The sequence below is a fragment of the Vicugna pacos genome, chromosome 23 (genome assembly GCF_048564905.1).
Source record: "Vicugna pacos chromosome 23, VicPac4, whole genome shotgun sequence".
Lineage (NCBI taxonomy): Eukaryota > Metazoa > Chordata > Mammalia > Artiodactyla > Camelidae > Vicugna > Vicugna pacos.
This window is the reverse complement of record NC_133009.1, coordinates 14,700,589-14,713,228: the sequence shown is the minus strand read 5'-3', so window position 1 is coordinate 14,713,228 and position 12,640 is coordinate 14,700,589. Positions and strand designations below refer to the sequence as shown.

Genomic DNA, 12,640 nt, shown 5'->3' with positions numbered 1-12,640 from the left:
ATTCTGCCTCTTGCTTTGATGGCACAGAACCAATAAAATTCCTATTCACACTGAAAATAGTATCTTAAACACTGCTCATGATCTTCATGATTAATGTAGGGCAATACACACCTAAGAACCTAGTCTTAGAAATTAGGGTATTTCTGACCTTTTGAGATTGACATTATGAGCAGAAGTGACTCCACAGTCCAGAAACTATGACTTCATGCCAGTTGAAGGCAACCTCTTGTGCACTAGAAGGACCATGGACTCATGGACCCAAACTGCCACTTCTTGGACCTCACACAGCTAATAAGTGAGGGCATTAACTCATAGGAATCTCAGGAACTAATGAAATAAATATCAGTGAGGAATTAGAGTTCTTTGAAGGGATTTATTCCTTCATCATATAGCAGCAGCTTCCCTTCCCCTTTTGTACTGGGTGCATTTAGAAAAACATGGGAAAAGACGGATTTAAAATCAATGGAGACATGTGGCTATGTGTCTTCTCATTAGAAAAATTTAACATCAGCGAAGTAGAGCTGTCCCCTGGTAAACTACTGTGAAGGGGAGTTTTGGTGACACTCTACCCTGTTGAAGTTTTGTTTTCCTCTGTTTTTACCATACAAGTACAGCCGCCACCCTGCCCTATTCCTGACATGCAATGGTGCTCAGTAAACACTGCAGTAACATGCTGGTTCAGAAAGAAGATGAACTTTGGAATTAGAGAGCTCCATGTTTGACTCTTGGTTCTACCATTTACTGAGATACTTAGGTACTCATCTAAGCACAGGTATGTAACGCCCTGATGCCTCATTTTATTTCTCTGTTAAACAACAAAAACACAAACCTCAATGTACGAATCCACTTGGGCCGCCATAACAAAATACTACAGACTGTGTGGCTTAAACAACAGAAATGTATTTTCTCAGTTCTGGAACTGGAAGTCCAGATTAAGTGCTGTCGGGCTTGGTTTCTGCAGAGACCGCTCTCCTTGGCTTGCAAAGTTGCCTCCTTCTTGTTGTGTCCTCACAAGGCCCTTCCTCTGTGCACTCGTGGAGAGAAAGAGCTCTGGTGTCTCTTCCTCTTCTTATAAGGACACCAGTCCTGTTGGATTAGGGTCCCACCCTTATGACCTCATTTGACCCTAATTATCTCCATAAAGTCCTTATCTCCTACTATAGCCATATTGGGGGTTAGGACTTCAACATATGAATTTGGAGGGACACAATTCAGCCTATAACACTCAACACCATCACTTTGTGTGCATACAGGACCCAGCCTCGCTCCTAGAGCACAGCAAGTGTTCAGTGAATATCGGTCCCCTTGCCTTCCTCCCTGAGTCACTCACCTCCTTAGTGGGTCACTTTCTTCTCTACACATGAGAAGCCAGGTTTGGCCCTTGACATAGATGGTGTAGATGGTTACAGAGAGTGAACAGAGGGATTCTCAAGACTTTACTTCTGTAAAAAAAAAAAAAAAAGCCTCCTCTTATTGTTGTGGTTTCAGGTGCCTCCCTGGCCACTCTCTCCTTTCTGAGAACTATCTTCCCTACCTAAAGTGCTGAGCCCAGGCACGGCACCCTGTTCCTTCTCTAAAATCCTAGATTGACAACTCAAGCCATACTCTTTCTCTTGGGAATTTTGATTTGAGATTCAGTCCTTGCAGAAGGCAAGTCCAGTCTACAGAGGCAGAATGAAGTTGATGATAATATTAATAGGTAACATTTAGAGCTCAGTGAGTACCAGCTACCACTCTAAGGGCTTCTTACATATTGACTCACTTACCATATCCCTGTGAGATAGAAGCGGTCATCATTCCCCTTTTTACAGGGGAGGAAATTCAGGTGTGAGAGCTTTAGCACTTTGCCCAGGGTCATGTATATATTAAGCCTGGATACAAGCAAAAGTGGAGGAGAGCATCCCCAGCCACAGGGAGCAAAAGCAGGGCACCGTCCTGGTTCTCTAGTCCCACCTTCCTTTCACAGAGAAACCAGGACATGTTCCAGTATCCTATTGATGTATTCCTTTTGTGCTTGAACAATTTGAAGTGGGGTTTTGTTCTTTGTACATAGAAGGAACTTTACTAAGACAACTGGCCCTAAGTACCAGATCTGTTGCACCCAACATTAGAAGATGTTTTTGAGTTTAACAACCACATGAAAATGACTATGGAGAGTCCCTCTTTCCTTCCTTCTTTCTTTCTTTTAATTCAAGTATAGTTAATTTACAATGTGTCAATTTCTCGTGTACAGCGTATTTCAGTCATACATATACATACATATATTTATTTTAATATTCTTTTTCATTTTAGGTTATTACAAGATACTGAATACAGTTCCCTGTGCTATACAGAAAAAAACTGAGTTTATCTATTTTATATATACTAGTTATTTGCAAATCTTGAACTCCCAATTTATCCCTTTACATCCCCCTTTCTTTCTCCTTTCCTTTCCTTTGCTTCCCTTTTCTTTTCTTCTCTTTCTCTCTCCTTTCTTTCTTTCATGCTTTCTTTCTTTCTCTCCTCCCTCCTTCCCTCCCTCCTTCACTTCCCTTCGTTTCCCCTCCCTTCCCTTCCCCTCCTTCCCTTCCTTCCTTTCTCTCTTTTTTCCATGGCAAAGTTTAAAAGGTTTAAATCAAAATGAAGAAGCCCTCCAGAAGAAATTTTAGAGGTAGTAAAAGTCCTCTTTTCTGCGTAAAGGATAATGGATGGTTTTCAGCAGTAAAGAGTGGGTGAACTCTTCACTGGCAGCAAGCCCCACAGAGGACATGGTGATGACTGGATGTGTGTGTGCATATGCCAGTGTGGGAGATAAGTTGTGTGTTCCTGTCAAGCCTGGAAAAGCTGGAAGGCAAGGTGGGGGCTGAGGAAGGCGGGAAAGTCAGCAAACTGAGCCAGGTGAATGTGATTGGGAAGTCTGTCCCTTTAAAACACGATTCAAAGTGTGTTGGTGACCTAAGGTGAAATTAGTAGAGAATGATACTGAATACATTGAAATCAGCAAGATATTGAATAGTGCCCAGGTTTTATTTCTTTTAAATCTTGCTGAAAGTAGTGATAATGTGTGTGAATTACCCTTTCTAGAGTGTACCTGATTAATATATATTGCTGTCATGTGGAATTTTTAGAGTAAATTGTTGGCTGCGTCTTGTACATTTCCCTTGGAAAAGCTAGTGATCTGCCGAGAGTGACTCTGTCTGCCTGATGTACGTGACTCTAACTGATACCATTGCCCATGTGGTCACCTGCACTTGCCAGAGGAGTTGGCACGGTGTCCCAGAGGACAAATTTATCTTTCTCCTCCCAGCTTGAAAAAACGCAACCCAAAAATCTTTGGCATTCTTTCCAGAAGGAAGTAACAAGGCAATAATTCATTTGTGGTCTAGGTTGACAGGCAAGGATCTGGGGGCCATCTCTTTTTTGACTGGTTCAAGGGATTGTCCCTTTGGAAGGCAGGGAGCCTTTTCCTGAGAGATGGATAAAGGAAAGAGAAGTGAAGTGGAGAGGTAAAATGGTACCCAGCAGTCTTGGTGGCCAAAGCTGAGGGTGCATCCGGCATGACAGCTGAGACATTAGGAAAGATGATGAAAGGGAGACAGTACAGGGCATAGAAGGGTGTAGGAGACTGGAGAACAAGCCCAGACAGATATTTTGCCCTTTCATCTCATCCATGCCTCCATAAAAGCCTCCTATTATTTTATCAATATTTGAGAATAGTGTGACTTCCTGGCCTTGGTCAACTTGGAAGGCCACTTCTCTTCCCAAAACTGAACCATTTCAAAAATGCAGTAAGGAGGGAAGAGCTCCATCTTCTGTGTCAGAAATGATTCTTCCAAAGCAGATACCATGAAGTTATCCCTAAAACAAGGACTCATAATATCACGGTCACCACAAGGCACAACTCCAGGCACACCTTTCACACTGCAGACTATTTGAGCTTATGGGGTTTTGGGCACTGTGTGTGTGGCTGTACGTGACAGGTCCGTATAATCACATAGCTTTTAAGGAAGTCACTAGATAACAAGAAGTTCATATTCCAGTTAATTTCCTAATTTGTTTTTATTTATTTTGTCATCAGAAGCTCTGAATGTGTACCACCATTAAAACACTCTTACATTTCATTGTTCTAAAATGTTCTCTTTTCTTTCTCTGCTACCGAAGATTTTTTATCTGTGTTAATAATCTCCGCTTATTTTATGATTACTTTTGTTGTAAGTCAATGGTTCTGAATTGGTGGGGTCAGGCATAACAGAATTATTTGGGAAATGTTTTCAAAATATATTTCCCCAATATATCTATAGAAAAATGGACAAGCAAATTGTGACATGTACACACACACACAGACACATTCTGTACTTCTATTTATAGAAGTTTGAGAACTAGCGAAACGATGCTATGGTAGTTGAAGTTAGCCTAGAGAGGTGACACTAACTGAAAAGTCACATAAGGGAAATTTTTGTGGTGATGGACATTTTCCATATCCTAATTTCAGTGGTGGTCACATGGATGTATTCATATGAAAAAGTCATCAAGTAGTATATACACTTTATTAAGTGTGAATTATATATAAATAGAATACTGTCTAAAAATATTATATAAACATAAATATATACACCAAGCCAAGTCTCTCTACTCTAGACTCAGGGAATAAGACATGGGGAGCAGGGGTTACAGAGAGGATGTGTATTTTGAAAAAGCTCTACAATTCTCTTTCCCTCTGTTACTATTAAACTGCCAGGTATCCTCTTAGGAATGGAAATTAGCCTGAGGATAAAACAAACCACCCTTCTCACTCCCTCTCTCTATAACTTTAAATTTTGTAGAAGGCCCCTAGAGGGCTGCTAATTTTCCAGTTTTCTTTGGGGAAATTATTTCATTTTGCTTTTCGATAGTTTTGAAGGTATAAAGTTAATAAATTGATGGGAGGAACACACTGGAGGTGGGAGGGATCATGGAGGCCCCCTGTCTCCTGCAGCCCTCCATGAGGCTGTATTTGTAGTAGAAATTGGGCTTAGAACCAGTTGAAAGATTTGGGAGGATATTTAGTATTGACAATTCCCTAACATTACAAAGCTTTCAAGGAAAGGCATCGTGATGTGTTTGGGGCCTATTCCATCAACCAAGCTCCTCTTCACTCTGATGTATATTGAGGAGGCTCAAGTGTGATGCAGACCTAGGAAATGAGTTGTTTTTCTCTCTTTTGAAAGAAGCTTGTGACTAGCTTTTATACATTTATCCAGAGAATGAAAGGCCTTTTAGATGTTAAGCTAGACTTCCTATTTAAAACAACGGTCTTACTTATATTGCCTTTCTTTGATCTAAAGAAAATGTGGCTGGTGAGATACCCTTTATGGGCTTTTAAATTAATAATGTGTTTTTTTTTTAAAGAAGTAAAACTATTTAAAATAAAAATGAGTCCACAGGAGTAGTGCTAAATCTTAGCTGATGGTTGTTTTTATTTCTTATTTTTATTTTTTTGCCATTGAACACTGAGCAGCATTCTCAACATTCATTTCAATTGTGAAGCCAATGTGGAAACAGTCCTCTCCCCAAGACATCCCAGCTTTATTGCTTAGCTTCCTCCATAGGCCACAGACATGCCACCGTCTGCCTGGAGGAGCATCCGTTCACCCTGATTCAGACTGGGAAAGACCTCAGAGATAAACTCAGTCAACCATTCTGACCTTCATGTCACACTCCACTTAAAAAACAGACTCAGACCTAGAGGTGAAGTGGCTTGCTCAGGGTCACAGAGCTGGTCAGAGGCAGAACCAGAACCCTGTGCCTGCATATAGGTCCTTTCTCTTCTACACAGCTGTCTCAGCTTGCTCTGCTGAGTTTGGTATCACAGTGACTTTAATGCAACAATATACAAATGCCACTTCCTTTCTTCAAAGACCCCAGGAGGCCTTTCTTTCATCTCTCCTACCTTGAGAGCCTGCAGATATTTCCTTATCTTTAATCTTAATCCTGTTTTGGTTAAATTTTGAAGGGTTTATAAGTCAAACTTTAGGGTCCATTATCATATTTTACTTGCTGTGTGACCCTTGGTAAGACAGGTAATTGCTTCACACCTCACTTTTCTCATCAAGGAAATGGGGATAATAATACAAGAGCACATAAAGTGCTTCCACACTCCCTGGAGCTCAGTAAGGCTCATTTTCTATGGAAATCCAGAAAGTCCATATTGAAACTATCCAGCTATTTCCTTGAAAGTTGGAGAAACTGATCTTGATTCCCATCAGCCTTCCCCTTCCACCTCTTTAAGGTCTTCTCTGCTTCTTCATAGTTCTGGAGATTGGCAAATGCTCAGAGAAATCAGAGTTTGTACATACATGATGGGTACAAGAGGCTCTGTGTTGTGGTTTCCAGTTCTCTTCCCCAAGAGACTAGGAATGTTAGTATGAGTTCTGGGGCACCGAAGGAATTTGGAACAACACCCTCAGTGACAATGACTTCGAGGACCATATTCAACCTAAGGAAGGTTTAAAGGACTGGGCTTCAGTCCTGTAAAATGTCAGATCCTCTAAGACATGATTTTAGCAATGCAAAGGATCACAGAAAAACAGGCAAATCCTTTAATTTTACAGCTACAGAGGCCAAGGCTTTCAGGGACTGGGAGACTCCTCAGTGGGTCACTGGCAGGGCAGGTCCTAAAGCCCGGGATCCCTCGCCTGGCTCCGTGCCTTTTCCATCTTACCAGCTGCATGTCATTAATTCCACCTCCGAAAATGCTAAGGAAGTTCCCTCCCAGTGCCTACCCAGGCAGGGTGGGGCGATTCTGTGGCATGGAAAGAACCGGGAAAACGACCTATTCTAACTCCTATTGTACCTTAACTGCTTTTGCGTTGCCGGGAGGAGGTGGGAGGTGAGGGTTTGTTAAGACGCCAGGTCCGGTACCCAGATGTTTCGGATGTTCTGGAGAGAGAACTCTGAGATTGCCCGCTCGGTGAAGCCACCTTCCTTTCTCTTGGTCTGTCTTCCCCTGTGCAGTGGCTGCAAGGGACATCCTGCTTGGAGGGTTCCCACAAATAAGGCAGACTGTCCTTGCTCTAGGGCGGAGTGGGCAAGTTCCTGCCTCTGCCCCGCTTCCGCAGGTTCTGGATGTCTAGGTGGGATTTTTCCTGCTTCCCAATGTCGCCCCCGCCGGGAGCGGGGCTTAGTGGGGTCGCTGTGGTCATTCTGCCTTCCCGACTCCCACGTCTCTTACTCCGAGGAGTTTCATGCCGTCCTCCCTACACAACCCTCACCTTGGAAAACCATCTCCAAAGCCACCACCACATTAAAAGTGCGCGACTTCCCCTGGGCCTGCAGAAGGAGCTCCTGCAGCCCGGCATTCTTCGGATTCCAGCGCTGTGACGTCCCCAAGGACGCGGGCCTCGGGCTGGGGAGCTGGGGCTCCACTTTCCGCGCCGCCCCCCGCGCCCCCGCGCCCCCGCGCGCGCCCGCCCGGCCGCATTCCTCCCCGCCCCCGGCGCGCGCCCGCGCTCCCCCCGCGCCCGCCCCCAGCGCCGCGGAGCCCGGCCCGGGGGTGGGGGAACCGCGGCCGCCGGCGCCTGCTCCGTCCCCTCCCACTCGCACGGCCCCTTCCTCCCTCCTCTCCCGGCCGCTCGCATTTCCTGCCGCTCTGGCTCTCTCGGCCCCTGAAAGTTCGTCCCAACTTTTTTTTCCCCGGGCGGGCGCAGTCCGGGGGCAGGTTGCCGCGCTCCTCTCCACTCCGCTGCCTGCCCTCCCGGCTCTGGTCCTCGGGGAACGGCCGCCACTAAGTGGCCCCTGGCGGTCCTTCCTTTCCCACTTCGCCCATCTTCCACGGCCTCCTCGTCCCGGCCCCCCTCCGGCGGGACAGCCGCGAGCCGAGGTGGTTCTTTTCCCCTTCTCCGGGCGCCCCTGCGCCGACTCTCGAGCCGGGATCGCGGCGGAAACCTCCCTCCCCTTTCGCCTCCTCCGGCTCCTTCCCTCCGCCCCTCCTCCGCCAGCCCCTGGAATCAGTTCCTTGGGGAACTTGGGGCTCCGCCGACGCGGAGAACAGCTTTTCCGCGCGGGACTCCGGGGCACCGACGGGGCCATGTAATCAGGTAAGCCGCGCCTGGGCTGGGGAGTTGGGACGGAGGTCGGGGGCCGCCTGCGCGCTCCGGGCGCCTTGCCGTTGACTTGGGAAAACGCTGGCAACGCCAACTTGGGAACCGCGGCCCGGGACGCCTGGCAGGGCAGCGGGGGCGCGAGGTGGCCGGGCCGCAGGAGTTTTAAGTCGTGGTGGGAGCCGCCTGCTGTAAGGCGCACAGCCCATTTGAGGAGTCAAGGTGAGCGCTGTCTGGAGAGTTTGTGGTTAAACCCCCCAACTCTCGCCCCCTCCTCCCCATTCCCTTCTGCTTTTTGGGAACCGGAGAGGGCCTGGCGAGGGCAGGTGGAGATACGCAGACGGTGGGGGCAGGAGGATGAACGCCAAAGGCGTTGCTGTCTCCTGAGCTGGAGAGGGACGCCCCTCGCGACCCTTCAGTGCCCCCCAAGGGGCCAGGATTTTGAGAGGGAGAGGAGTTTCCATGCCCTCCCACTAGGCCCCAGCCTTGCCACCAAATTTCTGGGCTTGGCCGCTACTTGGGTGGTCGGGCCGGCTCATAGGGAAAACCTGTGGCCGCCTAATTTAAGAACAGGTCTCCACCCTAAACTCTGAAAGTTCTGAAGGTGTTGTGAATACACTGTCTCCCCTTGCTCCCGGCATGACCCCTAAATCTGGGGTTCGAGTACTTGTAAGGGGCTTTCCACGTCTTTCAGGGAGCAGTGAGGTAGCGCGGCCTCTACCTCCTTTTCCCTTCCACTTCCTCCAGTTCCCCTCTTTCCCACTCCAACCTCACCTACGATTTAAGGAGATTGTGGGCTTTCGTCTGTCCAGGGACTGGCTGTTGCAAGGCTCTTTGTGAAGGTGAGGAATCTCTAGACTGCCGGCTGCTGATAGGTTACAGGATTTCCACCAATGTGTTAATTTCTTAAAATGAGTTAGTTTACGCATTCATTCAACAAACCTAGTATTGCGTTTCTGCTCCCGGCTAGAAACAGGGGATACAAAGATGCTAAAACAAGATCTAACTGCAGCCTCCTGGAGGAAACCCACAGGCTGATGGGGAAGTACAGTATAGTCAGAGAGCCTAGGAAGGCTTGGTCCTGGAGGTGAGGGGGCGAAGTGTGCGCTGAGTTTAGAGAGTTGAGGCGATGTTCACCTGGAGGACTGATTAGGAGAATGCATTCCAGGTGGAGGAAACAGCTTGTGCAAAGTGAGAGTACAAAAAGGTCATACCTAGGAGCTGTCTGGGGGCTGGAGGGGAATTTATAACCACGCTGGTTCAGGGATATCTTTTTTTTTTTTTTAACATCAGAGATTAAACTGGAAGCACTTGTGAGAACCATGTACCTTCCAGAGGAGCACAAGTCTTTCTTTTTGGACACACCTCCATGCCTGTTTCTACAACAAGCAGTGGTTGTACGACCATCTAATTTTAATTGGCACTAATTGGCCTATGCCAGGTTTTATCATGGTATTGATTCTCTTGAAAAGCCACTTGACAGCAATAGGTGATAATGCTGCAGCGTTACGGAACCTTGTATGAAGTTACCTTCTCTTTTGGTGCTGGTGTTAAAGCTTGTGCCTTAGAAATAAGTGATCGCCTTAACCTGTGGGGGCCGAACAGCACGATGCTCTTTGACCTGATCTGAATGGGGGCCGTGGTGTGCAGAGTGAGTTCGTGTCCGTGTCACTGTGTTTGTCGTAGTATCCTACACTTTTAAAAGTCATCAGTGCCTCAGCCCAGTTGTAGGGATGACTTTTCCTTCCTCTGAAACTTTATGAAAAACTGGATGTGTTCTAGGAGGTTGTTGTAGCCGAATTGTCTAGGATCCTGCCTGGAAAAGTTCCTTATAGTGCTGGAGCCCTCTGTACATGGTTTGCCTTTCAAGGGGGCCTCTTCACTGGGCTGAAGTGGCATTGTAGTATTACTCATAGTGGCTGAGTCCTGGAGGAGGTGGCAGGAGTCCAGCTTTGGGTGACAGCAGGCCAGTACATCAGAGTGGGAAAAGCACACTGACTTCTTCCAGTTTCGGGTGTTTACCCAAGTCCCTCCACAAACACCTTATCTCAAAAACAGCCCCTCGACAAGGGTTCTTCTGAAGGTAGAGGACCTGCATGAGAGAAATGGCTGAAGAGAAGCTCCTTCTTGCTAATCCAAGGTGCCTGCCCAGCCTCCATCATTGACTGAAACACGTAGTTCTTATTAACACTTTAGTGTTTCAAATTTGTACATAGTGTGTGGCCCTGACAGTTGTAATAGAAAGAGCAGTTAGACTATTTTAATGTGGAAGAACCTCAAGAATTAAGGGGAGAATCACAAGTTTTAGAATTCTTACTTGTCCTGAATGGATGAGCCAGAAGTCAAGAACTATGAGATTTTTTTTTTTTCCCCTAGTGCCTTCTCTCCTTATTAAAGGTTTCTGTTTTTTTGCTCCAGGGAAGCAAACAGAAACCCTTTGGTTGTATATTGTCCCCCACCTGGGTACCTTATTGTTGTCCTTTTTCACCTCTGATCTTGCCTTCAAACTTCTTCAGTTAGTCACCAGAAATGCTGTGCATTTTTGGAACTCATTCTAAGCCTCAGAACAGCTCTACAAACTTTGTTAGAGATAAGGCTTCGGAAAGAGATAAGATGAAATCTTTAGCCCATTCGGTTATTGCTGCTTGTGCTGATTAAAAAAGAACGAGGTAAAACAAAACACATTTTGGTAGAGAAGAGGTTAAAGTTAACGTCTAAAATAAGATCTGTGATCTCCTCTTACTGATTTACCTTACCTTTCTCCTGTCTGAGTCCCCGGGAGGGCTTATTGAGTGGTCCAAGGGGTGTGTGTAGCAAATTGTGCAGCTTTTCCTGACTGTCGGTGCACTGGAGCTGGGTTGAGAGTTCGAAATATGGCTAGGTTTGTATTCCAGCTCTGCCGTGTTTTAGCTCCGTGATGTTGGATGAATTTCACAGCCCTTCCGAGTCTCCATTTTTCCATCTATAAGATGGGGCCAAGTAGTATTTAACTTGCCAGGATATTTATGGAGAATTCTGTGTAATGCCGTCTGTCCCTCTGCTAACAGTGCCTCCCTCACACAGTAGGTGTTGGGTCAAGGATGGCTATTTATATGTTCCAGGAGTTATATGTGGCCATGAATGTGCCCTTTGTGTGTGTCATTTTTTCCCCAGCAGCCTGAGTTTACATGCGTGCCAACATACACATAAAGCTTTGTCTTTGACTTTTTTTTTCCCCTTGGTCTATTGGCTCAAAGCAAATGTGTTGGCTGGCAGCTGCTGGCCCCTCATATAGAAAGAGGTTGAGAGTTGCAGGACCAGGTGGTAGTGTAGTTTGGGGAGGGAAAGCCATATAGACGAGGGGCAGAGAAAAGCCTCCTTTTCCCTGTGTATTTCTTAACTCTAACAAGGGTCCAGTGCTAATACAAGGATCGTTGTATTTCTAATGTTGAAATCCAATTAATTAAATATTAGAACAAATCTGCCTGCAAAAGCCAGCTGACCTGCACAAATGAGTGTCTCTGCAGACTTGGTTTCCCTCTTGGAAGCCCAGCTGGAGTCAACTGGAATACCTCTAGGGTTCTGTCAGCCTCAGGTCCCTTGAAGTTTAATGCTGCCTTTCATCCAAGAAGCCTAAGGTATTTGGCAAACATTAACTCATCTTCATATCAACCTCCCAGCAGGAGGGAATGTTAGAAGAAAAGAACCACTCCTAAAACGTCAGTAGGGCAGGTGTGTGCTGGCTGTTCTGGAAGCTGAGTGGATTGTTACAGCCAAGAATTGGGTAAATCCTCACGCAGGATTGCAAGCAGACCCCCTGGTCAGAGAGGACCCCTTTGAGGGGTTGAGGGAGAAAGTCTAGGAAAATACAGATCAAGCTGGGATTTTTGCAATGGGAGGGGAGAGGAAATCACATTGCTCAGGCCAGCCATTGCCTTTGCCGAGCATTGCATGCACGCTGATTGTGAAAATAAATAATCTCTGAATTATTTATAATTCTGAATGAAAGGATATGATGCAATGCTTATGGATAAGGATTTAGAGTATTTGAGGGTAAAAGGTAATAGTGACTAAGTACCTTTTTGTGGGATAGGGGTGGTTATGTGTCTAAGTTGGATTATAAATGGCGTATTGATATTGTTTTAATTTCCTTTCCCTTTTTCCTGTTGGTTCTATATTCCTGGCTTGGTTTCACTCTCCAGTCAAGCTTTTGTTGGATTTGCTTTATGGTCCTTGCTACTGGAAAAAACAGAATGTGACCATGGTATTGTGATCAGTCTTGAGTGTAAAATTTGATATGTGGGTGATTTAGCTTAGTTCCTTAAGGAACTCTATTAGGCCCAGCTCAAGGGTTCATCCTGAGCCTGGTCAGTTAGCTTGACCCAGAGGTCTGCTGCGTATCCAGAGATCCTGTAACCCTAGGCGGCCATCCCATAAATGCTTGATGGTGGTCAGCTGGGAGGTGTCTGGTGGGAAAATGAGAAAGGGTCCTCTGGTGGTGTGGCATCCTCTGAGAAGTGGAGTCTCCTTTTCACATTTGTGCTGTTCGAGGTTTTAGCACTGAACGGTGTCTCTGAATTAGGAAGCTTTTCACTGAGGGCCAC

General features: G+C 46.2%; 1 protein-coding gene across 1 annotated transcript in view; it reads left to right on the top strand.

The window, feature by feature from the left end:
- The first annotated feature begins 7,466 nt into the window (after positions 1-7,466).
- The window catches only part of PTPN14 (protein tyrosine phosphatase non-receptor type 14), a 155,265-nt gene continuing 150,091 nt past the window's right edge, over positions 7,467-12,640 (top strand). Inside the window, exon 1 of the mRNA XM_006198771.4 lies at positions 7,467-8,054. The gene's annotated coding sequence lies outside the window, so the exon portion shown is untranslated. The remainder of the gene's footprint in view (positions 8,055-12,640) is intronic.